The sequence below is a fragment of the Lissotriton helveticus genome, chromosome 8 (assembly GCF_964261635.1).
Source record: "Lissotriton helveticus chromosome 8, aLisHel1.1, whole genome shotgun sequence".
NCBI lineage: Eukaryota > Metazoa > Chordata > Amphibia > Caudata > Salamandridae > Lissotriton > Lissotriton helveticus.
Window position 1 is genome coordinate 1,596,283,449 of NC_136069.1, and position 27,429 is coordinate 1,596,310,877.

Consider the following 27,429-nt stretch of genomic DNA (forward strand, 5'->3'; position numbering starts at 1 on the left):
TTTAGAGAGAAGGCGCCGATCACCTTTGAAAACACGAGAGTCTCCCTATATCCGGACTACACGCAAACGGTCAAACGCCAGCGTTCCTCATTCCTGGATGTGAAGCTAAGGCTAAGGGACCTGAATATCCAATATGCTCTCTTGTTTCCGGCACGCCTGAAGATACTACATGAACAAAAAGCCTACTTCTTCGAGAGCCCTGGGGACGTCGAGGATTGGATCGAGGTGATGGAGCTGACTGCCGCAGCAGACACCACTAGCCGCCAGGGCACCACCAAAGGATCTCAACAGACTGCATCAATGGGTCGTAGAGGTGGACCCATCCGAAGGTCCTTCCAGAGTAAGCGAGTCCCCTCGCTACGGCTGCAACAATCTAAGCAAAAGGCGATCATCGCGACGGCAACCTTTACAAACGGTCCGCGAGCTGGTAACGAGACTAAATCCTCCACAGAAGAGGAATCTTCACGTGGTTCGGACTCTGAAGGCAGCGTAGCATTGTTCCCATCGGCTACACCCCAACTGATCATGGACTTATTTGGTTGATATACCCACGCAAGTATACATTATGATGCATTTCTACGGCGTAACTAAGATACACTGTTGAACATTGTTACCTGCTAATTATATGCCTATTGCAGGAGAGCACTGACAGGGCTCGGATACCGTTGTAGCTTCACACAGCTCTCTCAAGGTCATGCACGTGCGCGTGCGAGGTGCAGGAACCGCCCCCCACATGGCAAAGGCCCCTGGTTTGCAATTTTTGATTTGCTTGTTGCAATGTTACGTTGTGGTCTGGTATAGTTCTGGTCCCAGACCGTGTATTGGGAAAGTTGGGGGGAGGGCTGGTCACTTTCATGACGCAGATAACACTTTAGTCGTGTTATTACGCACCACATTTGCATCCTATAGGATGTACAGATTGACACAATGCATGCACTGGACAGCTATACTATAATCACCTGGAATGTACGAGGTATGGGCACCACACACAAACGTCATAGGATACATGCACATCTGATTCGATGCAAGGTGCAAATAGCCTGTTTACAGGAATCACACATGGTGGCCGGTGAAATATTAGAACTTAGAAAGAAATGGAGAGGGCAGTTTTTCTCCACCTCTTATTCAGGCTACGCTAGAGGTTCTACGATATGGATACGTCATGGGGTGCCCTTTGTGGCGCATGAACAAAAAATCGATAAGGAGGGCAGATATGTTTTTGTACGGGGGACACTGGACGGACAATTGGTGGTGTTAGGATCCATCTATGCCCCTAATTTTGATCAGGACAAAACTGGGATTTACTCAGCAGTGCACTTGCAGGATGGGATACGTGCCCCTGGATACTGGGTGGGGACTACAATACGGTAGTAGATGTAACCGTAGATAGATCACATCTGCCACTACGCGGCACAGGGGTACTCAAGCAAACTGAGGCGCTGGTACGTTGGATGACGGGTTGGAGACTCTGTAATGTGTGGAGGATGCGACATCAAGACCACCGGGAATTTTCATTTTACTCGGCAGTGCACTCATTACACACGAATAGACAGGATTGTATGCTCTGATGCTATTGCAATGCAGGTGCTTCGTTCTACATACCTACCCAAAACATTCTCCGACCATAACCCACTGGAGGTTACTGTCACGTGGGGCAGGGTACCTTCACCGGTCCCCACATGGCGCCTATGGCCACAGTTACTGGAAGATACGGTATTTCGCACAGATATACTACACACGATAGATCGGTACTTCACCGAAAACACCGGCACTGCGACCAACAGATTGATAGAATGGGATGCGTTCAAGGCGGTGTTGCGGGTCAGGGCGATCAGTACAACGGTGGGTGCACGAAAAGCATTACATAGGTCACTGGTAGAAACCGAAACGAAGATGGGCAGATTAGAACAGCTGGCAGCGACTGATGACACACACTCGGACTCAGGGTATGATGGAGAGCCATTTTAATACTTGTATTGAATTGTTTATTTATACTATTCACTGCAGTAAGCACTGCGGCGTTCACTTTCAGAATGCAGCACACATAGAAAGAGGAAAAATAAACATATTTCTACTTGTTACGTCTTACCTGGGAATGCATACATTTTAACACCTGCCAGGTTTACTAGAGTTAGTAAATCCGGGAATGCGCCAAAAATCATTGTTGGGTGCGTGGGTTAGTGAATCTGGAGTAACGCAAGGCAGTGACTTACACTGCCTTGCGTTACTCCAGATTTATTAAGCCAAGCAAGCTGGCTCTGCATGCCATAATATATCTCTCTCAAACCCTTGTGTTGCCGTGCACCACCTTGCGTGACATGAGGGCAACGCAAGGGCTTTGTAAATCTGGGCCAATATGACTTAATCATACACAATATTGACTTTGAATTTACGTGTCGATTATACTGTTTGTAAATATCAGTTGGACATCAAATCATTCCAGAATATCTAATCTCCCACTGATCATTCAATCACTCCTCATGCTTGCTGTTCTTTGGGGGCGTTGCCAGCCGCTGAACATGGCGGACGTGTCTTAGATGAGCTCCGGACCCGAGCCGTACAAAATCCTGATTTTAAAACGCTGCTGCATCCTATGAGCGCCTAAATTACACTCTCCAGTGACCGAGGGTGCTGGGACAATCTGGCGCTGCGAGTACGGACCATCACCCGTAAAATCAACGGCTACCGCTGCGTACGGAAGTTATTGGTAGGCGGCGACGGGGAACCACGCGGGCCGCTACACCGGGAGCCGCTGCACCCGACTAATGGAGGTGCTCCGGACACTCATCCACTTTCTGTTGTGACGCCACGAAGGACTGCTGGACACCGCTAAGAGAGGAGGACGCTGAGGTGAGCGAGCGGATGGCTGAAACTCTGTGGTATCTATTTGCGGGCACTACAACTACGTGAGCCCGGGGCTGTGCGGCCTACTGCGAGGGGGCGGAGCTTCGGCATGGTAGAGGAAAGAAGCTATTTACACAGGCCCCGATCCCAAACACGGAAGGAAAAGTGTATGAGAGTGTGATCCTCACCCTTGGAAAGCTGCTACACGCTGGATGCATACCTAAAACAAAAACTTTGACCAACCTGTGGGCGCTCTCACCACCATAGCCCGGGGACAAACGGAGGCATATCAGGGATTTTCATTGGAAGCCTCTTTTTCTCTCCCCCGATGCGGATGCATGGAGACACCCCAAACACCCCCTTCTGTAAACAACAGCACAGGCTGGTGCACGCTGGAATACTCAGCTCTGCAAGGGCACAACCCAGGAGAAAAACGGCCCCCCCACCTCTCGCACACAAGTGGTAGAGCCATTTCCCAGATCGTGCTACACCCAGTAAGTGACTTTGGTGACAATACCACTAGTATTCAGCGGCTGCGACCCAACAGGCGCTGCCGTGCGGCTGGAGTGTAACCTGCTCCCTTCTTACCCCTATAGTATTACTGGGATACGAGGAAGGACAGCACTACCCCGACACTATGGGACGAAACAGATTGAAACAGCAGGGCCAGATGGTGGTGGACCCCACGCACGATATGACAGATGATGTGGATACTACGCCGAGATCAGGCTGTGTCCCACCTACAGTGGTGCCCGCACAGATAGACAAGCTGGACCTTATTCTGCAGGAAGTGCGAGACTCCCGGAAGGCCATAGAGTCGCAAATAGGTACTCTAACCACAGGTTTAACCCTACTGAGAGCGGATCACACGAAGGTAGCAGACAAAGTGAAAGACCACGCCAAGACCTTAGCGGAGATGCTACCGCAACAGAAACAAGCGGAGGCGGATGTGAAAACCCTGCAGACTCAGGTAGCTGCCCTAATAGATCGGGTGGAGAGCGCGGAAGGAAGGGCAAGGCGCAATAACATCAGAGTGATCGGCCTGCCGGAGAAAAGTGAAGGGACTGACGCCACAAGCTACATGGAACACTGGTTTAGGGACCATGTAACGATGGAAGGTCTCTCCTCGCAATATTGCATTGAACGGGCACATCGCATACCTACTGGCAGACCGAAACCGGGTGCCCCGTCACGTCCCCTTATTGTGAAACTACTCAATTTCAGAGATAGACGAATTGTTGCAGAAGGCCAGAGAGGAAGAGGTGTTGCGCCGCGGCCAGGGCGACTGACGCTGGAATCTGGGGACCACGGTTCGATCCCCGGCTCTGGCGGCAGGTTAGCCCAGCACCATGTGACTCTGGGCAATAGCTCGCTTAATCTTCCCGACGGCCCCCAGCGCCTAGAGACCCTTACGGGTGATTGTGCGCTTTACAAATGTGGACTTTACTTTACTTTTTAGAGAGAAGGCGCCGATCACCTTTGAAAACACGAGAGTCTCCCTATATCCGGACTACACGCAAACGGTCAAACGCCAGCGTTCCTCATTCCTGGATGTGAAGCTAAGGCTAAGGGACCTGAATATCCAATATGCTCTCTTGTTTCCGGCACGCCTGAAGATACTACATGAACAAAAAGCCTACTTCTTCGAGAGCCCTGGGGACGTCGAGGATTGGATCGAGGTGATGGAGCTGACTGCCGCAGCAGACACCACTAGCCGCCAGGGCACCACCAAAGGATCTCAACAGACTGCATCAATGGGTCGTAGAGGTGGACCCATCCGAAGGTCCTTCCAGAGTAAGCGAGTCCCCTCGCTACGGCTGCAACAATCTAAGCAAAAGGCGATCATCGCGACGGCAACCTTTACAAACGGTCCGCGAGCTGGTAACGAGACTAAATCCTCCACAGAAGAGGAATCTTCACGTGGTTCGGACTCTGAAGGCAGCGTAGCATTGTTCCCATCGGCTACACCCCAACTGATCATGGACTTATTTGGTTGATATACCCACGCAAGTATACATTATGATGCATTTCTACGGCGTAACTAAGATACACTGTTGAACATTGTTACCTGCTAATTATATGCCTATTGCAGGAGAGCACTGACAGGGCTCGGATACCGTTGTAGCTTCACACAGCTCTCTCAAGGTCATGCACGTGCGCGTGCGAGGTGCAGGAACCGCCCCCCACATGGCAAAGGCCCCTGGTTTGCAATTTTTGATTTGCTTGTTGCAATGTTACGTTGTGGTCTGGTATAGTTCTGGTCCCAGACCGTGTATTGGGAAAGTTGGGGGGAGGGCTGGTCACTTTCATGACGCAGATAACACTTTAGTCGTGTTATTACGCACCACATTTGCATCCTATAGGATGTACAGATTGACACAATGCATGCACTGGACAGCTATACTATAATCACCTGGAATGTACGAGGTATGGGCACCACACACAAACGTCATAGGATACATGCACATCTGATTCGATGCAAGGTGCAAATAGCCTGTTTACAGGAATCACACATGGTGGCCGGTGAAATATTAGAACTTAGAAAGAAATGGAGAGGGCAGTTTTTCTCCACCTCTTATTCAGGCTACGCTAGAGGTTCTACGATATGGATAAGTCATGGGGTGCCCTTTGTGGCGCATGAACAAAAAATCGATAAGGAGGGCAGATATGTTTTTGTACGGGGGACACTGGACGGACAATTGGTGGTGTTAGGATCCATCTATGCCCCTAATTTTGATCAGGACAAAACTGGGATTTACTCAGCAGTGCACTTGCAGGATGGGATACGTGCCCCTGGATACTGGGTGGGGACTACAATACGGTAGTAGATGTAACCGTAGATAGATCACATCTGCCACTACGCGGCACAGGGGTACTCAAGCAAACTGAGGCGCTGGTACGTTGGATGACGGGTTGGAGACTCTGTAATGTGTGGAGGATGCGACATCAAGACCACCGGGAATTTTCATTTTACTCGGCAGTGCACTCATTACACACGAATAGACAGGATTGTATGCCCTGATGCTATTGCAATGCAGGTGCTTCGTTCTACATACCTACCCAAAACATTCTCCGACCATAACCCACTGGAGGTTACTGTCACGTGGGGCAGGGTACCTTCACCGGTCCCCACATGGCGCCTATGGCCACAGTTACTGGAAGATACGGTATTTCGCACAGATATACTACACACGATAGATCGGTACTTCACCGAAAACACCGGCACTGCGACCAACAGATTGATAGAATGGGATGCGTTCAAGGCGGTGTTGCGGGGCAGGGCGATCAGTACAACGGTGGGTGCACGAAAAGCATTACATAGGTCACTGGTAGAAACCGAAACGAAGATGGGCAGATTAGAACAGCTGGCAGCGACTGATGACACACACTCAGACTCAGGGTATGATGGAGAGCCATTTTAATACTTGTATTGAATTGTTTATTTATACTATTCACTGCAGTAAGCACTGCGGCGTTCACTTTCAGAATGCAGCACACATAGAAAGAGGAAAAATAAACATATTTCTACTTGTTACGTCTTACCTGGGAATGCATACATTTTAACACCTGCCAGGTTTACTAGAGTTAGTAAATCCGGGAATGCGCCAAAAATCATTGTTGGGTGCGTGGGTTAGTGAATCTGGAGTAACGCAAGGCAGTGACTTACACTGCCTTGCGTTACTCCAGATTTATTAAGCCAAGCAAGCTGGCTCTGCATGCCATAATATATCTCTCTCAAACCCTTGTGTTGCCGTGCACCACCTTGCGTGACATGAGGGCAACGCAAGGGCTTTGTAAATCTGGGCCAATATGACTTAATCATACACAATATTGACTTTGAATTTACGTGTCGATTATACTGTTTGTAAATATCAGTTGGACATCAAATCATTCCAGAATATCTAATCTCCCACTGATCATTCAATCACTCCTCATGCTTGCTGTTCTTTGGGGGCGTTGCCAGCCGCTGAACATGGCGGACGTGTCTTAGACGAGCTCCGGACCCGAGCCGTACAAAATCCTGATTTTAAAACGCTGCTGCATCCTATGAGCGCCTAAATTACACTCTCCAGTGACCGAGGGTGCTGGGACAATCTGGCGCTGCGAGTACGGACCATCACCCGTTAAATCAACGGCTACCGCTGCGTACGGAAGTTATTGGTAGGCGGCGACGGGGAACCACGCGGGCCGCTACACCGGGAGCCGCTGCACCCGACTAATGGAGGTGCTCCGGACACTCATCCACTTTCTGTTGTGACGCCACGAAGGACTGCTGGACACCGCTAAGAGAGGAGGACGCTGAGGTGAGCGAGCGGATGGCTGAAACTCTGTGGTATCTATTTGCGGGCACTACAACTACGTGAGCCCGGGGCTGTGCGGCCTACTGCGAGGGGGCGGAGCTTCGGCATGGTAGAGGAAAGAAGCTATTTACACAGGCCCCGATCCCAAACACGGAAGGAAAAGTGTATGAGAGTGTGATCCTCACCCTTGGAAAGCTGCTACACACTGGATGCATACCTAAAACAAAAACTTTGACCAACCTGTGGGCGCTCTCACCACCATAGCCCGGGGACAAACGGAGGCATATCAGGGATTTTCATTGGAAGCCTCTTTTTCTCTCCCCCGATGCGGATGCATGGAGACACCCCAAACACCCCCTTCTGTAAACAACAGCACAGGCTGGTGCACGCTGGAATACTCAGCTCTGCAAGGGCACAACCCAGGAGAAAAACGGCCCCCCCACCTCTCGCACACAAGTGGTAGAGCCATTTCCCAGATCGTGCTACACCCAGTAAGTGACTTTGGTGACAATACCACTAGTATTCAGCGGCTGCGACCCAACAGGCGCTGCCGTGCGGCTGGAGTGTAACCTGCTCCCTTCTTACCCCTATAGTATTACTGGGATACGAGGAAGGACAGCACTACCCCGACACTATGGGACGAAACAGATTGAAACAGCAGGGCCAGATGGTGGTGGACCCCACGCACGATATGACAGATGATGTGGATACTACGCCGAGATCAGGCTGTGTCCCACCTACAGTGGTGCCCGCACAGATAGACAAGCTGGACCTTATTCTGCAGGAAGTGCGAGACTCCCGGAAGGCCATAGAGTCGCAAATAGGTACTCTAACCACAGGTTTAACCCTACTGAGAGCGGATCACACGAAGGTAGCAGACAAAGTGAAAGACCACGCCAAGACCTTAGCGGAGATGCTACCGCAACAGAAACAAGCGGAGGCGGATGTGAAAACCCTGCAGACTCAGGTAGCTGCCCTAATAGATCGGGTGGAGAGCGCGGAAGGAAGGGCAAGGCGCAATAACATCAGAGTGATCGGCCTGCCGGAGAAAAGTGAAGGGACTGACGCCACAAGCTACATGGAACACTGGTTTAGGGACCATGTAACGATGGAAGGTCTCTCCTCGCAATATTGCATTGAACGGGCACATCGCATACCTACTGGCAGACCGAAACCGGGTGCCCCGTCACGTCCCCTTATTGTGAAACTACTCAATTTCAGAGATAGACGAATTGTTGCAGAAGGCCAGAGAGGAAGAGGTGTTGCGCCGCGGCCAGGGCGACTGACGCTGGAATCTGGGGACCACGGTTCGATCCCCGGCTCCGGCGGCAGGTTAGCCCAGCACCATGTGACTCTGGGCAATAGCTCGCTTAATCTTCCCGACGGCCCCCAGCGCCTAGAGACCCTTACGGGTGATTGTGCGCTTTACAAATGTGGACTTTACTTTACTTTTTAGAGAGAAGGCGCCGATCACCTTTGAAAACACGAGAGTCTCCCTATATCCGGACTACACGCAAACGGTCAAACGCCAGCGTTCCTCATTCCTGGATGTGAAGCTAAGGCTAAGGGACCTGAATATCCAATATGCTCTCTTGTTTCCGGCACGCCTGAAGATACTACATGAACAAAAAGCCTACTTCTTCGAGAGCCCTGGGGACGTCGAGGATTGGATCGAGGTGATGGAGCTGACTGCCGCAGCAGACACCACTAGCCGCCAGGGCACCACCAAAGGATCTCAACAGACTGCATCAATGGGTCGTAGAGGTGGACCCATCCGAAGGTCCTTCCAGAGTAAGCGAGTCCCCTCGCTACGGCTGCAACAATCTAAGCAAAAGGCGATCATCGCGACGGCAACCTTTACAAACGGTCCGCGAGCTGGTAACGAGACTAAATCCTCCACAGAAGAGGAATCTTCACGTGGTTCGGACTCTGAAGGCAGCGTAGCATTGTTCCCATCGGCTACACCCCAACTGATCATGGACTTATTTGGTTGATATACCCACGCAAGTATACATTATGATGCATTTCTACGGCGTAACTAAGATACACTGTTGAACATTGTTACCTGCTAATTATATGCCTATTGCAGGAGAGCACTGACAGGGCTCGGATACCGTTGTAGCTTCACACAGCTCTCTCAAGGTCATGCACGTGCGCGGTGCAGGAACCGCCCCCCACATGGCAAAGGCCCCTGGTTTGCAATTTTTGATTTGCTTGTTGCAATGTTACGTTGTGGTCTGGTATAGTTCTGGTCCCAGACCGTGTATTGGGAAAGTTGGGGGGAGGGCTGGTCACTTTCATGACGCAGATAACACTTTAGTCGTGTTATTACGCACCACATTTGCATCCTATAGGATGTACAGATTGACACAATGCATGCACTGGACAGCTATACTATAATCACCTGGAATGTACGAGGTATGGGCACCACACACAAACGTCATAGGATACATGCACATCTGATTCGATGCAAGGTGCAAATAGCCTGTTTACAGGAATCACACATGGTGGCCGGTGAAATATTAGAACTTAGAAAGAAATGGAGAGGGCAGTTTTTCTCCACCTCTTATTCAGGCTACGCTAGAGGTTCTACGATATGGATACGTCATGGGGTGCCCTTTGTGGCGCATGAACAAAAAATCGATAAGGAGGGCAGATATGTTTTTGTACGGGGGACACTGGACGGACAATTGGTGGTGTTAGGATCCATCTATGCCCCTAATTTTGATCAGGACAAAACTGGGATTTACTCAGCAGTGCACTTGCAGGATGGGATACGTGCCCCTGGATACTGGGTGGGGACTACAATACGGTAGTAGATGTAACCTTAGATAGATCACATCTGCCACTACGCGGCACAGGGGTACTCAAGCAAACTGAGGCGCTGGTACGTTGGATGACGGGTTGGAGACTCTGTAATGTGTGGAGGATGCGACATCAAGACCACCGGGAATTTTCATTTTACTCGGCAGTGCACTCATTACACACGAATAGACAGGATTGTATGCTCTGATGCTATTGCAATGCAGGTGCTTCGTTCTACATACCTACCCAAAACATTCTCCGACCATAACCCACTGGAGGTTACTGTCACGTGGGGCAGGGTACCTTCACCGGTCCCCACATGGCGCCTATGGCCACAGTTACTGGAAGATACGGTATTTCGCACAGATATACTACACACGATAGATCGGTACTTCACCGAAAACACCGGCACTGCGACCAACAGATTGATAGAATGGGATGCGTTCAAGGCGGTGTTGCGGGGCAGGGCGATCAGTACAACGGTGGGTGCACGAAAAGCATTACATAGGTCACTGGTAGAAACCGAAACGAAGATGGGCAGATTAGAACAGCTGGCAGCGACTGATGACACACACTCGGAGCGCTCCAGGAACTGTGGATTGTACATGCTGAACTGTTGGAATCTCTTAGAAACATAGATTACCAAGAATACACCAGACGTAGACATGTAGATGCGGACAAAGCAGGCACCATGCTAGCCAGACTTCTCCGGGATACTCCTCCCTCAATAGTGATTACTGAAATCGAAAAGGTTGATGACACAAGCATATACACACAGGGAGAGATCAATGAGGCCTTCAAAACATACTATGCTTCTCTATATGGCATACCCGAGACGGCACCAGCCGAGCGAACAGACGATTTCCGATCAACCTTGACCTTCCCTACACTGACACCCACGGCACAAAAAGACCTCTCAGGGCCCATAACCCCACAGGAAATATGGGTTGCTATGAAGGGCCTCCCTCGCAATAAGACCCCTGGTATGGATGGACTACCCATCGAATTTTACATCACGTACGCAGAAACGTTAGTACCCAAATTAGCGGACATATACAAGACGATCTGGGAGGAAGGTGCACTACCTCTTACCACCGCGCAAGCACTGGTAATATCATTGCCTAAGCCAGGCAGGGATCACACGGACCTGGCCAATTATTACCCTCTGAATACAAAATACTGAGTAAGGTACTGGCCAACAGGCTACAACCCTGCTTACACCACCTGATACATGTAGATCAGACAGGGTTCATACCAGCGCGTAGCACCTCCCTGAACATTAGGAAGCTGCACCACTTGATGTCAGAGGCACCGCAGGAATTCCCACACGCGGGATGTCTCTCTTTAGACCTTAAGCAAGCGTTTGATTCGATCCACTGGGAATACATGTTTAGGGCGCTACCGCGCTTTGGGATACCTGAGAGTTATATAACATGGCTGAGACTGCTTTACATGAAGCCGACAGCAAGAGCAAGGACCGGTAAACACATCTTGGGCAAATATAGGATACACCGAGGGACGAGACAGGGCTGACCGTTATCGCCTCTGATTTTTATACTAGCACTGGAACCCTTGGTGATTGCACTGAGGCAGACCTTCCCAGATATGGGAATACCACTCAGACACACTACCCATCTTTTTTCGGCGTATGCTGATGACATAATTATTTATCTCCATGACCTCCGTCAGCCTTTAGCTCCACTCTACGACTTGTTTAAGTCCTTCAAGATCATGTCTGGCCTGGCCGTGAATATAGCCAAATTACAGGCCTTTTTCTTTACGGAACCTGCTGCCACCACAGAGGTGGACTTCGGGAACACTGCACTGCAGGTTGCTCCCACTACATTTAAATGCTTGGGTATCCAAGTGTATAGAATACATGCTGATATGTTAGAGGGCAATCTTGACAGGACTATGTGATCCCTGCGATCCAGTATTGTTTTCTGGACCTCGCTGCCCTTATCCGTTATGGGGAGAGTCGCGATAGCGAAAATGGTAGTCCTACCACGCCTGCTTTATTACTTTATGAATTTGCCCCTAATAGTGCCACTATCCACCTTTCAAACATTAAACACGCTGCTAATAGACTTAATATGGGGCGCAGGAAGGCGGTGTATTAGCTTGAAGAAACTGCAAGTAGGTACTAGTATGGGAGGGCTGGGAGGGCTGGGAGTCCCGGACTTCCGTGCATATTATTACGCCTGCCAATTACAATGGTTATCCTACTGGACGGCAGGCCGTAACCTCCATGAAATAGGATACACTACAACTGATTTGGAAAGAGGCGCCCTACACACTCTCTTACTGCCCAGCTACAAACTGCGGAGAGACTTACCTACACTACTAACCACTGCATTAACGTGCTGGAAGGCGGCAACCCAATATACAAAGACACCCTCCATGTATGCGAGCAATATACGTCTGCTGGGCATCCCGCTTGCCGCTGGTATCCTCACTACACGTAAACTGACGCCATGGGCAGACTCTGGTGTCACAACAGTGGCAGACCTCTTTAGCCACGAGCTCCTGTTGAATCATGACACGTTCGTTCACGAGACGGGCGCACCGCCACACTTATTTTTAACCCACGCTGCTCTCCTACAGTACATTAAAAAATATTGGGCACCGCAGGGCCAGGAACCGACCAAAATAAATTGGTGAAGATGGTACATTATATGGGGAGAGGGCGGCACCTGATCCGCTGGATATATCATGGGATCAGCACCCATACCAGGATGAGCTTAGATTCATTGCGTGCTGTATGGGGGGAAGAGATAGGTAGGGAACTATCGGACAAGGAGTGGGCGAAGGTTCTGGAGCATCCCAAAAAGGTTTCCCGAAACTCGAGATTCAAGTTTATACAAACCATGATGCTACACCGAGCCTATCTGGCTCCTGATCGGCTGGATAAAATGTTCCCCCAGACACAACATTTATGCCCACTATGCCAATTCCCAGGAGCGGGATTCTTACATATGCTGTGCACATGCCCCTCCCTATTAGACTACTGGGTCAGGATTAGAGAGCTACTGGGAACAGTGACGCACCTTACTTTGCACAATATAGTGGAGGAATGCCTGCTGGGCTTACACAAACACAGATCAAAGCACAAGGTACAATTTCGCTTCATTGACCTGGCGTTACTCCTAGCTAGTAGGAATATTACGATACGCTGGAAATCCAGCAGACCCCCTGCGATACACAAATGGCACGCAGAAATGATAAAATGGGGTAGTGCAGAAGGTGCAGTGCTGCGCAGAGAAGAGGCTAAAGGATTACGTAAAACACCGATAGCCCTAGAATGGGAGGCTATGTTAGAGGCGCTCAGATCGGAGGAACCCGATGCGTTAATTTGATGATTACAATATATGTGTAGTAAATATTGCAAATTGCCCACACCTGACTATCCAACGGAGTATGTAGTTGGGTTATGCAGCTGTATGTAACTCAACTTACTTGGAATGCAAATGTATTCAAAATTTCAAAATCATTAACACTCTGTCAATTCCCAAATCGGCTAACTCTGTTGTCGAGACTCAAGAGCTGTGCGAAAACATTGCGAGCTGTTTTCTCATGAAAATTGAGGACATACACTGCTCCCTGGAATCTCTGAACCTGAAGTTGGATGCCATTCAGGCATCTCCGCCTCAACCTTCAGTCTCTGCCCCCGAGATTTCTGAACCTGGCTCCCCTTCTTGCCTAGCAAGCTTCCCTCGGCTGTCAAGAGAAGTTATCAACCGTCTTCTTGACGCTACTAAGTCCTGTTCGCCCCTTGACCCCTGCCCTCTAAAAACGCTCAAGGCATGCAGAGAGGTGGTTCTCCCCCCTCTGCTGGAGGTCATGAATAAAGCCATTTCAGAAGGGATCTTTCCAGAGTCCTGGAAAACAGCAGTGGTGAAACCCCTTTTAAAAAAGCCTTCTCTGAATCCGGAAGTCTAAAAATAAATTCGACCTTTCTCCCTGCTCCCAGCCCCTGCTAAAATGCTTGAGGCCCACTTAAATCGCCACTTAACCGCATATCTGGAGAGTGCGAATCTGCTGGACTGCTCCCAACATGGGTTTCGTGCTGCCCACAGCACAGAGTCTGCCCTCACTGTTGTGATCAATAATATCAGATCAGAGGTTGACAGAGGACAGACCACGCTGTTGGTGCTGCTGGACCTAACAGCAGCTTTCGACACCCTTTCCCCCTCAATTTTGGTTGACCAGCTAAAGCGGATAGGTGTGGAGAGCACTGCCCTGAATCTGCTTACCTCCTTTTTACATCGGAGAAGGCAGAGAGTTAAACTGGGTAAATTTTTGTCATCTTCCCAGGCGGTGCAATGTGGGGTCCCGCAGGGCTCCGCGTTAAGCCCTCTTTTGTTTAACATCTACGTGACCCCACTTGCTGAAATTATACGATCTTTTGGGTATCAGATTCTGTCGTATGCCGACGATACCCAGATTATCGTCTCTACCACCGGGTCAATAAAAGATTATGCCCTTAAATTTAGAGCCTGCATGGAAGCAGTTGCGCATTGGATGATCCGCAACTATTTGAAGCTGAATGGAGAAAAGACGGAAGTCTTGGTCTTTGGAGGGGGTTACGATCTCTGGTCTGGGGACTGGTGGCCTACTTTCTTGGGGGACTGTCCCCAGCCAACCCGTCTGGCCAGGAATCTGGGAGTTCTTATAGATCCTGACCTCTCTTTCGACCTCCAAGTCAACAAAACAGTCTCCACATGCTGTGCCATCATTCGGACGCTAAAAAAGATTGCCCCTTATCTATCACCTGATGCCCATAGACAATCAACGGTTGCCCTGGTGGGGTCTAGACTTGACTATTGTAATGCATTATATGCAGGCATTAACAAGAAATCACTTCAGCGTCTCAAGGTGGTCCAGAATGCCGCAGCCAGGATGGTCTTAAACCTACCTAGGCGTTCTTCGGCAACAAAGGCCAGAAAATATCTTCATTGGTTGCCGATTCAGGCCAGGCTCTCATTTAAACTCCTATGTCTGGCTTATAGGGCAGTCCATGTCTCAGGCTCGGAAGGGATTAGGTCCCTAATTAGCCTCTATACCAGTAACAGAACGCTCCGCTCAGCCTCCAGAAATCTACTTACTGTCCCTAGATTCAGGAGGACGAAATGGGGAGGAAGAGCCTTCTCCACCTTGGCACCTACGTTATGGAACTCGCTCCCCGTTAAACTTTCTAGCCAACCATCTTTGGCGATCTTCCGTAAACTTCTGAAGACTTGGCTATTCTCCCAAGCTTACTAAATTTTGTGGCATCAGTCTTTTTGTCTCACTATGTTTGTATGTTGCTTGCGCCTTGATGCCCTTGTGGTTAAGTTTGCGCACTACAAGACATCCTTCATTCATTCATACAGATACGGATTTTGCTTTTGAAATGTGACCACAGTTAATGGGGGTGGGGGGAGGTTGGTACGGGGGTATTTCTTTATGGTTACCCGTTATGGACCAATGATATGTACTTCATGGACGTAATTGTAGAACCAATCATATTGCTGGCATGTGATGTACATGTATGACCATTTTACAAAACTATGAACGGAAATTAAAAAATCAATAAAATATGTTTCCAAAAAAAAAGGCTTGCTGTTCTTTCTGCTGCTCCTACCTGTGACCAGCAGGGGGCAGGCTCGTGCTGCATCGTGCCCTACACCTGTCTGTCCCCAGAAATATTGCTGTGCCTTGCGCCCTCTGCATTATTTTTTGGGTGTGACTCGTGATTCAAGAAATAATTCTTGCAACATAAGAGCTCTGTCTAGAGAGGGATAAACTGATGATTATCACACGTTTAACTGAATTCTGGGTCTCTACCCCACACTACCCCCCTCCTTGAGGACCTCGGGCCACCCCACCTCCCTGTCCTAAGGCTGGAGTGCTGAAGGGCTGTACCAAGGGTTCAGTTTAGGGTCCAACAGGAGGGTAAGCCTAAGATCATCAGCGGTAAAAACCTCAATGTTACACTAGAGGCACATTAACCTCTGCATGCCCTTGGACTTCTGCAAATGACCCAGAATCTGTGCCCTCTATTTTCCCAATGCAAGCAAGTTCTGTCCTCTCAGTACTTGATTTTTAATCGGAAAAATAATGTCACTAGTTGCCTGTAATAACTTTTTGTGTGAAAAACAATTCCCAGAGGACAACTGTCATCTCCAAACAGCCGAGATATGAGAGGCAGCTGGTTGATTGGCGAGCTCTGCAAGCTTCCATTTTCCAAACCTAAAACATGCTCTAGGGCTAGGCAAAAAAAAATAAAGTTTCTGAGAAACAACATTGAAAGGCTGCTATACAAATCACTTTTCTTGGTATGCCAAGCTGGGCGTTGTTTTACTGGCTAGTTCATAAACCTGGCGTCGAAACACAGCGTTCAAACTGCTTTTCCCTTTCAAGCCAGGGGGATGGCTCAGCGAGCTGAACGTTCTTTGACAAATGTAAAATTGGGAAAACTCTGTTATTTACAGCGCCTAGAACCGGCAGAAGTGCGGTAGCTACAACGCTTAAAAAAAGTAAGAGAATTATTTTAATAAATAGCTCTTCAGAATCTGTGGTCTACAAACCACAATAAAATAAACTTTTGCTGTGAAAGGCTTCCTCTTTGCAAATTCTGTGTTTTAAACACACAGAGGCAAAATTCTATCCTTCCGCAATATTCTGTTTTATAAAAATGTAAGTTCTTCTCTTTCATTGCTTGTCTATACTGTTTACAAACTGTGCCAACATTTGATTTTGAGTGGAAAAGTATCATTTCATTTCTCATATTTCTCACCTTGTATATGCAAAGTTGTTGGGGGGGGGGGGATTCAACTGTACATAGCGTGGATATTGCAAGTCGCCTTAGAAAGCGGCCTTAGGGCCCCCATATAGCCAAGGAACTCCTGGTGGCTTGCAGCAGGTTGATTCTAAGTGAGGATGCTTTGGGCTCGGGTCTGGTGGCCTGTGTTTGACCTCGGGGTAACAGGTTCAAATCCCAGCGGGTCCACTCACCGTTTCATCCTTCTGAGGTCGATAAAAATGAGTGCCATTGAGTTGGGGAACAATAAATATCTGTAATTCAGCGCCAAGAGGCCCTTGGGTGAACATGCGCTTTACAAATACATGTTATGTTATAATCAGGGCACAAGTCCCAAAAAAAGAAGTGGGGGGACGCTGTTACCGGAAGTGACGTCACAAAAGGTGGCTTGCACCATCGGGCTCATTGCCTCCCCTCGCTCAAGCCTTAGATGCGATTGCATCTGAGAAGTCAGCGCGTGTGCAGCGTGCTGTGAGCTCCGATCTCGTCCCAGAGAGGCCAAAGAGTGAAGTCCAGCTGTTTGGCAGGGGGGACGACGTCCACTTGGTAAAATAAGTGGAGGGACCCGTCCACCCGTGTGGTACCCCGACTCGAGCCCTGGTTATAATAAAGGAAAGTGTATAAGAAAAGTACTCCAATTTCTTTTAAACACAAGTTGTGATGTCACTGCTCAACCGCAATAAGAAAAAGACATTAATGCCCTGTGGCAAGTTATTACAGTTGAGTTGTGACATCACAATGCCCGCTGCCGGATCCGACAGACAGTGTAAGGTGCAGGTCCCTAATCACAATGACAACAGTTGTTTAACGATTCATGATTAATGTACCACAGGAGGAAATGTGGCCTGACGCCTTGCGCTCCAGTGCCCTTGGGCTGAGTTTGCGATATATAAAACTGCCAAAAAAAGAAAGAGGAAGTAGCTTGTCAGCTTTTTTTTCTCAGAGTCCCCTGACAATGCACAGTCATTAGATGACAGAGTCCTTTTTGTTTCAAAATCTTTATTTCTGCGCTGATCAACAAATGCCATAAAAGGGCAAGTATTAAATACAATACATGCAGGGCGGGTCCTCGATTAGAGCGGAGAAGCATCACCCAACTAACCACATTGCTCCCGGAGCTGAAAAATAAAATGGTAATAAGGTTCATTTATTAACATTTTATTGTTCAATAGCCCCGCCCTGAGGAGCGGGGGCACTGCTGAGTGACAGCAGCAGGGAGTAGCAATGGGCAGGGCACTTTAAGTTTAAACTGCGGATGTTTCTTTGGCTAGCCGTCTTGCAACAACCAGCCATACATGCGCATTTTAAACCTCACTGACCCAGCTGTCTTAGATAGCTGGATTAGAGAAAGCACAGGCCTCCAGTGCTCTTAGAAGCGCCGAGAGAGCCCGCTCTATCCAATCCTGGCGCTGCTCTCATGCTGGTTAACCGCATGACAGCAGCCCCAGGATTGGTTAAGAAAGTTGACTGGAGCCACGAGGAGAAAAGGGGACCGAAGCAGGAGGACGTGTCGTTGCGCAGGCTGCAGCAAGCAAGGTAAGTTATTTTTTATTTTATTTCCTAGACGCCTTGCATCAAGCGCTTGTGAATACTCCCACCCATTTGCCCGCCCCACCTTTCTCAGAGTTGCCAGCTGCCACTGAAATCATGGTAAAACAAACGTACACGTTAAAATGCACCCAAAGCTTCATATCCCACAAATAGAAGAATTTTTTTTTTAAAATCTGAAATACTTTTCCTTAGACGTATTGCACTCCATAGGTAAGAAGCCACATTAGACAGACCCTCCAGGATTTTGCGATTTGCCCAAAAAATCGCGAAATCGGCAGTTTTGTAAAAATGCCACGATTTTTACAAAAACTGCCCCCGAAATTTGGAATATGTGATCCAGATCCATGGCACAGATATTTTAAATGTGGGGAAATATTTCGATTGTTAATCCGTAGATTTTTCCATAATAGATTCTATTTCCTTAGTAAAACTTCCGTAATAGATACTGTTTCCTTAGTAAAAATACATTTGCATCGCTATCAATATTCTATACAGAAAATGTTAAATGAGGCTTATCTTTTTTCCACCAAGCCCTCGAACAAGCTAAAATGCATTAAACAGTATATTGCCATCAAGTGGTTATTTAAAGTATTACGCTGCAGATCATTCTGAAGAGAATCTCGAGTCTGTTAAACCATGTTTGAAAATAACATTTACAGCTATGGATTTAGGAATGAAACCAGGGCCACAGACTACATGAGATACGTATACCCACGTTTTTAAAATGCATGGCAGTGAAAGCAAATTAAGTAGACTGAGCTATAGAGACATTACTAGATAACAGGGCCTTCATTTATAAGGATAATAACTGAAATCAGTGAGCACAAAGGTATTTAGCTGTTTATATAGTACTCGTATCATGAATCTTTAACTATGCAATCTCGCTGTAATTATCAAAGTAAATAATAGGTGTTGTTATTGCCCACATAACTGGCACTCAAGTCAAGTCAAGTCAAGTCATGAAGCTTTATTCGGTGCATAAAATGACCATAAAAGCACAAAACGCATACATTGCATAATATTTACAGCGGATCAAATCACAGAATAAAAAGCTACCAGAGAATAACAGACATGATAATTTAAAAACACATGCTTTTCCTTGCTTTTACAGATTGGGTTAAAAACGTAGCAGTTAAAAAACAGACATCGACATGTTGCAAGTTAAAAATAAGACGTATGGCCTGCATAACTGTGCGCACTCCATACTTTAAAAATAGTGGTTTTAAAAAAGTAGTACGAAAATTCATATACACTTTGCAGATCAAAAGAAAGTGCAGAGTGCTTTGTCTATCTAGATACACCATCACACATGGCCCCTGCGGATGTTTTTTAAGGGTCGGCAGAGCTACCAAATGATGTGCTATACCAAACCTCAGTCTGGTTAGCACAAACTTGTGAGATGGCCTGGTCACCCATATTAGGTAAAGGGGAAAACCTTCAGCAATAGTATAGCTATTATAAAATGTGACAGTTGATAAAGATCCATTAGCAACAGCTCTCTTTCTCATGGAAAAGGCCAAAAATTTTGATTTCAACTCAGCCTTTGGGATAAGGGCCGCAGCACCAGGGTCAACCAAGACATTTAAATTAAAAATCTCAGAAAAACAGCTGATCACATATTTTAGCCAGGGAATATTGGAAAATGTATCCAACAAGAGACAGCCCTCGATGATCGATCTAGTAAAGGTTTTTTCCTCCTGGGTCCTAATTGACCGCCAGATCATTAGTGGCCTCAGGGACAATTGATCGGTCAGGAAGTGGGTGTCTGTTTCCCGGTGAATTAACTCGGTAGAAGCAGAGGTTGGTAATGACAGGAGCTTTTTTTTAAAAGAATTTTCCTCCTGCTGCAACTTGTAGTCACGCCTGTGCCCCCATACACCGGCTCCATAAAGAGCAATAGTAACACACCTGGCTTGATAGATCTTCAGCATATCATTTGTACGTCGGTCCCCAACCTTGTGAGCAAATCTAAAAACACCATGTGCATTTTTAGCCATTTTGATGCGGATGTTTTTAAATTCGTTGGACCATGATCTATCTTTGGAGAAGGTTATGCCAAGGTAACAAAATGTATCCACCTGACGAACTTTGACGTTATCAATAAAAAAGCAGTTGGAAGCTTTACTTTTAGCCCCACATGTCATGGTAAACGTTTTCCCTTTGTTAATTTTTAATGTTCTATCATTGATAAAAGTGGAAAATCTGTTAATCAAACGCTGTAATCCTAACGGTGTTTTGGAAAGCAGGACAGCGTCATCGGCGTATAATAACACCGGTACTGGAATTCCATTATTCATGGGGGCGTCTGCTTTAACACCTTTTAAAATCTCGTTGATTCTGTTAATAAATAGGATAAAAAGGAGGGGGGCCAATACACAGCCCTGTCTAATCCCTCTTTTGACACCGAATTTTGGGGTGCATTCACCAGCCTCCCATGAGCACCCATGGGATGAGTAAAAAAAATGTGGGATGGGGGGGTTCTCTGGCCGGTGGGCCACTTGTGAAGGGGTGAAGGGGGGTGGACACAGAGCCTGCTTCACACAGCCTGCGGCTATACACATATATATATATCTATCTATCTATCTATCTATCTATATATATATATATATATGTGTGTATATACATTCAGCAACAAAGATCAAAACGACCGCACTCCAGAAAACAGGAACTTTTGTGAAGCTTGTTTATTCAAGCATGATGAAATCCGCCACCATTCACCACCCACCAACGTTTCGAACAAGAGATGTTCTTTGTCACGTGTCTCTTGTTCGAAACGTTGGTGGGTGGTGAATGGTGGCGGATTTCATCATGCTTGAATAAACAAGCTTCACAAAAAGTTCCTGTTTTCTGGAGTGCGGTCTTTTTGATCTTTGTTGCTGAATTAAATACGAGGCTTTGTCTGGCCTCGAGACCGGCACCCGCTAGTAACGAGCGCACCAGCTTCAGACTGTTTGTTTGGCATGTGTATATATATATATATATATATATATATATATATATATATATATATATATATATATACCCTATAAATCAGTGAAAATAAATGTTGCTGAATAAAACATGTTATTAATAAGTGTACTACCACAGTTCAAAATTCAAATTCCTATTGCCACAGTGGTGTGTAACTGACTTGGGAAAACACTGCTTAAAGCATCACAGATTTCATTCTACAATCACTTGGCAGAAGAAAACATGTGTGGCCATACTCGCACTGCTTTGTGATTCTTCTCACTGCATGAATTTAACCCTTCCTCTTTTTATGACAGTTAAATACCTTTATTTATAAATAGGGCACAACGAAAATAGCATGGCCCAAAACACACTCCAGCGATTTTTCACTGCACTGGAGTCAACTTTTTATGCTAAATAGTTTTTGCGCGCAAAAGTCGATTGGTGCTACAGATTGCGCCCTGAAGCACCTCCTAGTGTTCTGTGAGAACCTGTGTGGGCTGGCACTAATTCTGGGCCTGAGTGTGAACATCCTAGACAACTGTCTGTGAAAGTCCTTGTAGCACATTTAAGACACTACCCTGTAGATGAGATCCCCCCCTCCTGTGCCCCTTCCTAGGCTCTCCGCCCCAAGCACATAAACTGCATGATCCTTTCCAGTTTAGATTAATTTCTGACAAATGTACTTTAACTTCAAAGGTAAATGCACTAAAACCTCTTGTTTTCAAATGGCGACTCTGTCTAAGGGTCAGAAGCTTCCCTGCAGCCTAATACCAGCGTTGCCATATGACTTCATGCCAGCTAGCTGCTGTCTTCCCACTCTGAATTAATTTAACAGGTGCATTCTGGTTTTTGTGGTTCTGGTTCACTTCATTTGAGCCAGCTGAGCTACTGGTAGAGGTTACAATAGTTTTACTGAAGGAAATAACTGGACTGGTACAGGGTGTTCCTAGTGACATTGTGTTAGCTGGCAGCCCTACTCACAGAGAACCAAGAAAATAATAAAGACACACTTGATCTCAGCAAGTCTTACCTGGAACTGCGCCCTGAAGACCCAAGAGGCACTTTGTGGTCTCTGCGCTGCTGGGTGCTGCGCAACATTTGGATGTGGTGCTTATATGGAGAGGGTCTGCCCACACTCACAACCAATTCCTGTTTTCTTTGTGAGTAATGCTTCCAACTTTCTCAGTTGTTTCACTTTCCAGCTCTGACTCTACTAAAATAACTGCTTTGAGGTAGCGGAAATGACTCCAGGCGCCATTTGAACTTCGATGCTATGAACTCTTGCACCCTCCTTCGCTCCCGAGGCCTCGTTTGCTGCTGATGGTTTAGGGAAAAGGGACACAGTGGAAATTACGTAAAGGACAAAAAAACAAGGCTCTGATTGCTTTCTGTTCCTGTAGCTGCTTTTATGGCCACTGACACCAGTAAATGCAGTGCCAGAGATACCAAAGAGCGACCCTTAATTGGCATGCACGCTGTGTGCTCTTCATTTGTAATCTGCAAGATATTATTTTTGCCTCTTTTGTATGTAATTTTCGAATATTTGTTTCCTCTTTCATGCTTCTGAAGCGAAGCCATGCACGACTTTTATGTGCTCTATTAAGTTTTTATTTCAAAGGAGAAACAACACAGGCTTTAGCTGATTTTCCTGTTTAGCCGGCCTGAGAATACGGGCCATGTTACATAAGTGCATTGCTGGCCAGCTGTTCTGGCCTTGTCATGATCAGCTGCTTCCGGAAGAGATGGTCCCAGCATTAGTTAAACCGCAAACACCACTTGTAAGGGACCCTCTATGGCTCGTCGCTTCCACTATAACTTCCGGTGGTGTGGGGTGTATATGGTTCGGATTAGCCCGTCTCTAGTTACCCGCCGTTACTAAGAGAGAGGTTAATAGGAAACATCCACTCGAGCTCCCTCTGACGTCTCCATACAGGGACCACGCACTTCCGGGTCGTGACCACCGTGTGACGCACTGACGCACGCACTGTGGCAGGGGAAAACCACATCCATATTCTGCCTGAGGATACACGAGGTGTGGGCTCTCGTTTCCCTGCCAGCGGAGTTGTGTGCGCACTTTCTACCTAATTTGGTTTGTAAACACAAAAGGGCCCCCTTCTCCTTTTTTTAGTCACAAGCAGAGGAATCCCGCCACTCACACAGGAAAACTTTCAATACATTTTCCGGGCGTAACAGTGGTAGATAGTTGTCTCGCCTATTCCTCTAGTATTCTTTATGTCTACCACTCCAGACTGGCTTCCCAACTCTTCAGGGCTACCTGTTGGTGTACTGCCTGGTTCCCCCCAGAAGGGGGCGCCATATCAAGCCAGGCAGAGAAATGGCCCTGCAGGCTCAGCATGTGGGTGGCATGTTCTTCGGCACACTGATTGCACATGGCAAAAACTCTGTTCCGTATATCTTGCCACTTCTGATATACTGTGTGTATTTGTATAGTGCACAACCCACCCGGGAGAGTATCCTAGTGCTGAAGCAGGAGCTGTATGGCCCGAGCAAGGGCCGGGGCTAGCTAAAGAGCCAGCTCATCAGTTTCTTGTGGAATTCAGGAACTGAGCTGTGATGTGCAGGTCATTCCAGGCTTTAGGATTGAGGTAGGAGACATGACCGCCCGATCTGGTTCTGCGTGTGCGGGGGAGGGAGGGTAAGAATCAGTTGAGCAGTGCCTGGTAGATTTGTAGAAGTTTGTGCAGTTGTTGAGGTACTTGGGGATAATGCCCTGGTTACTTACCGGTAATCTTCATTACTCTGAGTCCTTGTCTTCCTCGCCACAGTAATTACACATGAGCCTCCGGCTCCCACAGAAACTCCAAGCATAAATCTTTCGCTCTAGTCTCCCTCTCCCTCCTCCAAGATGGCCCCCAGTGGCTACAGCCAATTCCATAAAGGGATACAGAAACCACCAAGACGACCTGAAAAACCAAGCCGCAGACATGAAGGCACCACCAGGGCCGGAGGGAAGGGAAACTATACTGTGGCGAGGAAGACAAGGACTCGGAGTAAGATTACCGGTAAGTAACCGGGGCATTACCTCCTCGTCCGTCTTCCTCGCCACAGTAATTACACATGAGCCGATACCAAAGCAAACCAGCTTCATGCAAGGAAAACAGACCACAACACGAATGCAGTGAAAAACAGTTTAATCACAAGAGGCAGAGCAACCAAAAGGAAAAAAAACCTCAAGGGATACCAGCAGTAAGTACAGAAGAGGCAAAAGAAACAGAACCCCCACCCCCAACCTGAAGGCGGTAATGGGACATGAAGGTATGAGGGGACGACCAAGTGGCAGCCCTGCAAACATCCTCCATGGAGACCCCTTTGAAAGCAGCCCACGACACAGCAACAGACCTGGTGGACCGACCCTGAACAGGAAAAGAGGGAACTTCAGAAACAGAACCATACGCCAACAGAATGGCCTCCTTGATCCAACGACTGACCGTGGAGAGGGAGGGCTTCAGGCCCTGACAGGACAAACCAAAATGGACAAATAAATTGTCCACCTTACAAAAGGAAGAAGTGTGTGACAAATAAATCAATAGGCCACGACGAACATCCAAGAGGTGCAAAAGGCAATCCTCAGCCGAGGAAGGATCAGGTCAAAGAACCGGAAGAACCACCTCCGCCGACCGGTGAAAATAAGAATCCACCTTAGGCACAAAGGTAGGATGAGGGCGCAAGACCACACGATCCGACGAAATAACCAAAAACGGAGCAGACCGCAGGAAAGCCCCCAATTCCCCAATACGCCTGGCAGAAGCAATAGCCACAAAAAAAACACGACGTGAGCGTTAAAAACTTCAAGTCCACCGAATCCAAAGGCTCGAAAGGAGCCACCTGCAAGGAACGCAACACCAAAGGAAGGTCCCAAGGAGGAGGACACAGGATAGGACGTGGACGGCTGAAAGACAGAGACTTAAAAAGTCGTGCCACCAAAGGAGAAACCAAAACCAAAGGGAGGACATGAAATGCCCGAATGGCGGCCCACTGAGCCCGGAGAGTGGAAATGGCGAAGCCCAACTCAAACCCATCATTCAAAAAATCCAGAATGCGAGCCGGGTCCAAAGAAGCCATTTACAGCCCACGACCCACACACCAAGCAGCAAAATTATCCCAATGCTTAGCGTAGGACTTAAGTGTAGAAGGCCGCCAGGACTGCTGAATGACCCCAGCAACAGCCAAAGAACAACCCTCACGCATCAGCGAATCCCTCTCAAGAGCCAGGCCCGCAGACCCAGGGACCGAAACACAGGCAGAGGAAGTAGAGGGCTCAACAGAGGGTAAGGCACGAATGGCAAGGCCCACCCCGGGGTCACAGCCAATTCCAACAACAGGGGATACCAAGGCCGACGGCACCACCCCGGAACGACCAGAAGGACAAAGGACCCCTCCCTCTTGATCTTCTGCAAGACCACCGGCATCAGGGGAACAGGAGGAAAAGCATACAACAGGCCCCTCGGCCAAAGGAACGACAGAGCGTCCACCCTCCAAGCATCCCGGCAAGGCATAATCGTGCAAAAGCAGCGGATTTTGGCATTGGGCCGGGAAGCAAACATCCTCCACAACCTCCTGAACATCAAGGGCGTCAGGGACAAAGACCCCATGGATGGAAACACACGGCTCAGTCAACCCGCCACAATGTTCTCCTGACCAGGCAGGTAAATTGCAGACAGGGACGCCAGGTTCATCTCCGCCCAACAACAAATCCGACGGCTGAGGCAACTTAGGGAACGAACCTTGCACCCCCCTTGACGATTGATGTATGACATCACCACCTGATTGTCCGTCCGGACCTGTACATGGTGACCCCGCAGAAGATCCGAAAAGGCCAACAGACCCAACAGGACGGCCTTCAGCTCCTTGTAGTTGGAAGAAAAAGACAATACCGACTGAGGCCAAACCCCCTGTGTCGACGAATCCCCCAGAGTAGCCCCCCACCCCAGCAGGCTGGCATCAGTAGTGAGAACCCAGGAGGGAACAACCAGAAACGGGCGCCCCCTGGACAGATGACCCTCGTCCAACCACCACTCCAGGACCACCCGAACCCCTGGGGACACAGGGATCAAAACACTCATATGTAGGGAACAGGGGTCCCAATGCAACAAAATGTGGGACACCAATGGATACATATGAAGGCGAGCCCACGGTACGGTCAACAAAGAAGCAGACATCAGCCCCTGAACCCGCAACCACAGGCTCATAGGATGAGAAGGCCCCGACAGCAGGGACCGCACAGCAGACCCCAGGGACAGAATCCGAGCAGGGGACAGGAACACCATCCCCAACTGAGTCCTGAACAGAGCCCCAATGAAAGTCAATTCCTGTGCTGGAACCAGGGAGGACTTCGGAACATTCACCAGGAACCCGTGATGCTCCAGGACATGGCACACCTTCCGGACATGCAACTCCGCCTTCAAAAGAGAAGAAGCAGAAAGTAAAATATCGTCCAGATAGGGAAACACACTAACGCCCTCCCCATGTAAATGGCCAATAAGAGGAGCCAGAACTTTATTAAAAATCCTGGGCGAAGAGCAGAGGCCAAAAGGCAATACCTGGAACTGATAGTGACGACCCAGGATGCAGAAACGGAGAAACCTCTGAGAATCCGGGTGAACAGGCACATGCAGATAAGCATCTTTCAAGTCTATGGAGGCCAGAAAATCCCCTTGAGAGATCAGACGAAGGATCACCTGGAGGGAAACCATTTTGAAATGTTGATGAGGAACATAAGTATTCACCCATTTCAAATCCATCACAGGTCTGAGATCCCCTGTGCGTTTTGTCACCAGGAAGAGGATGGAATAAACCCCCAACCCCAATTGATCGTCGGGCACGGGAATCACGGCCTTCTTCAGAATAAGGGACTCGACACCCTCCAAAAGAGCCACCTGCTTTAGAGCGTCCCTGGGACATGGAGTGGACCGGAAACAGTCTGGGGGAGTCAGGGTAAATCCAAGATGAACACCTTCGGACACCACCTGCAGCACCCACCGATCTGACACAGTCTCGCGCCAAGAGTCCATGAAGCAAGTGAGGCGACCCCCAACCGGACCCACTCCAGGAGCGACCCAGTCAGGATTTTGAAGCGGGAGTGGAGGAGGTAGAAGCACCGGAGAACCGGGACTTGTCAAAAGAAGGAGCACCCCGGCCACGCCCCCTCCCACG

The 27,429-nt window shown here is 48.2% G+C and overlaps 1 protein-coding gene across 1 annotated transcript in view; it reads right to left on the reverse strand.

Annotated features, from left to right (window-relative positions):
• The window catches only part of LOC144773550 (interleukin-1 receptor type 2-like), a 95,647-nt gene extending 73,099 nt beyond the window's left edge, over window positions 1-22,548 (reverse strand). Inside the window, exon 1 of the mRNA XM_078658641.1 lies at window positions 22,286-22,548. The gene's annotated coding sequence lies outside the window, so the exon portion shown is untranslated. The remainder of the gene's footprint in view (window positions 1-22,285) is intronic.
• Between the last annotated feature and the right edge of the window lie 4,881 nt (window positions 22,549-27,429).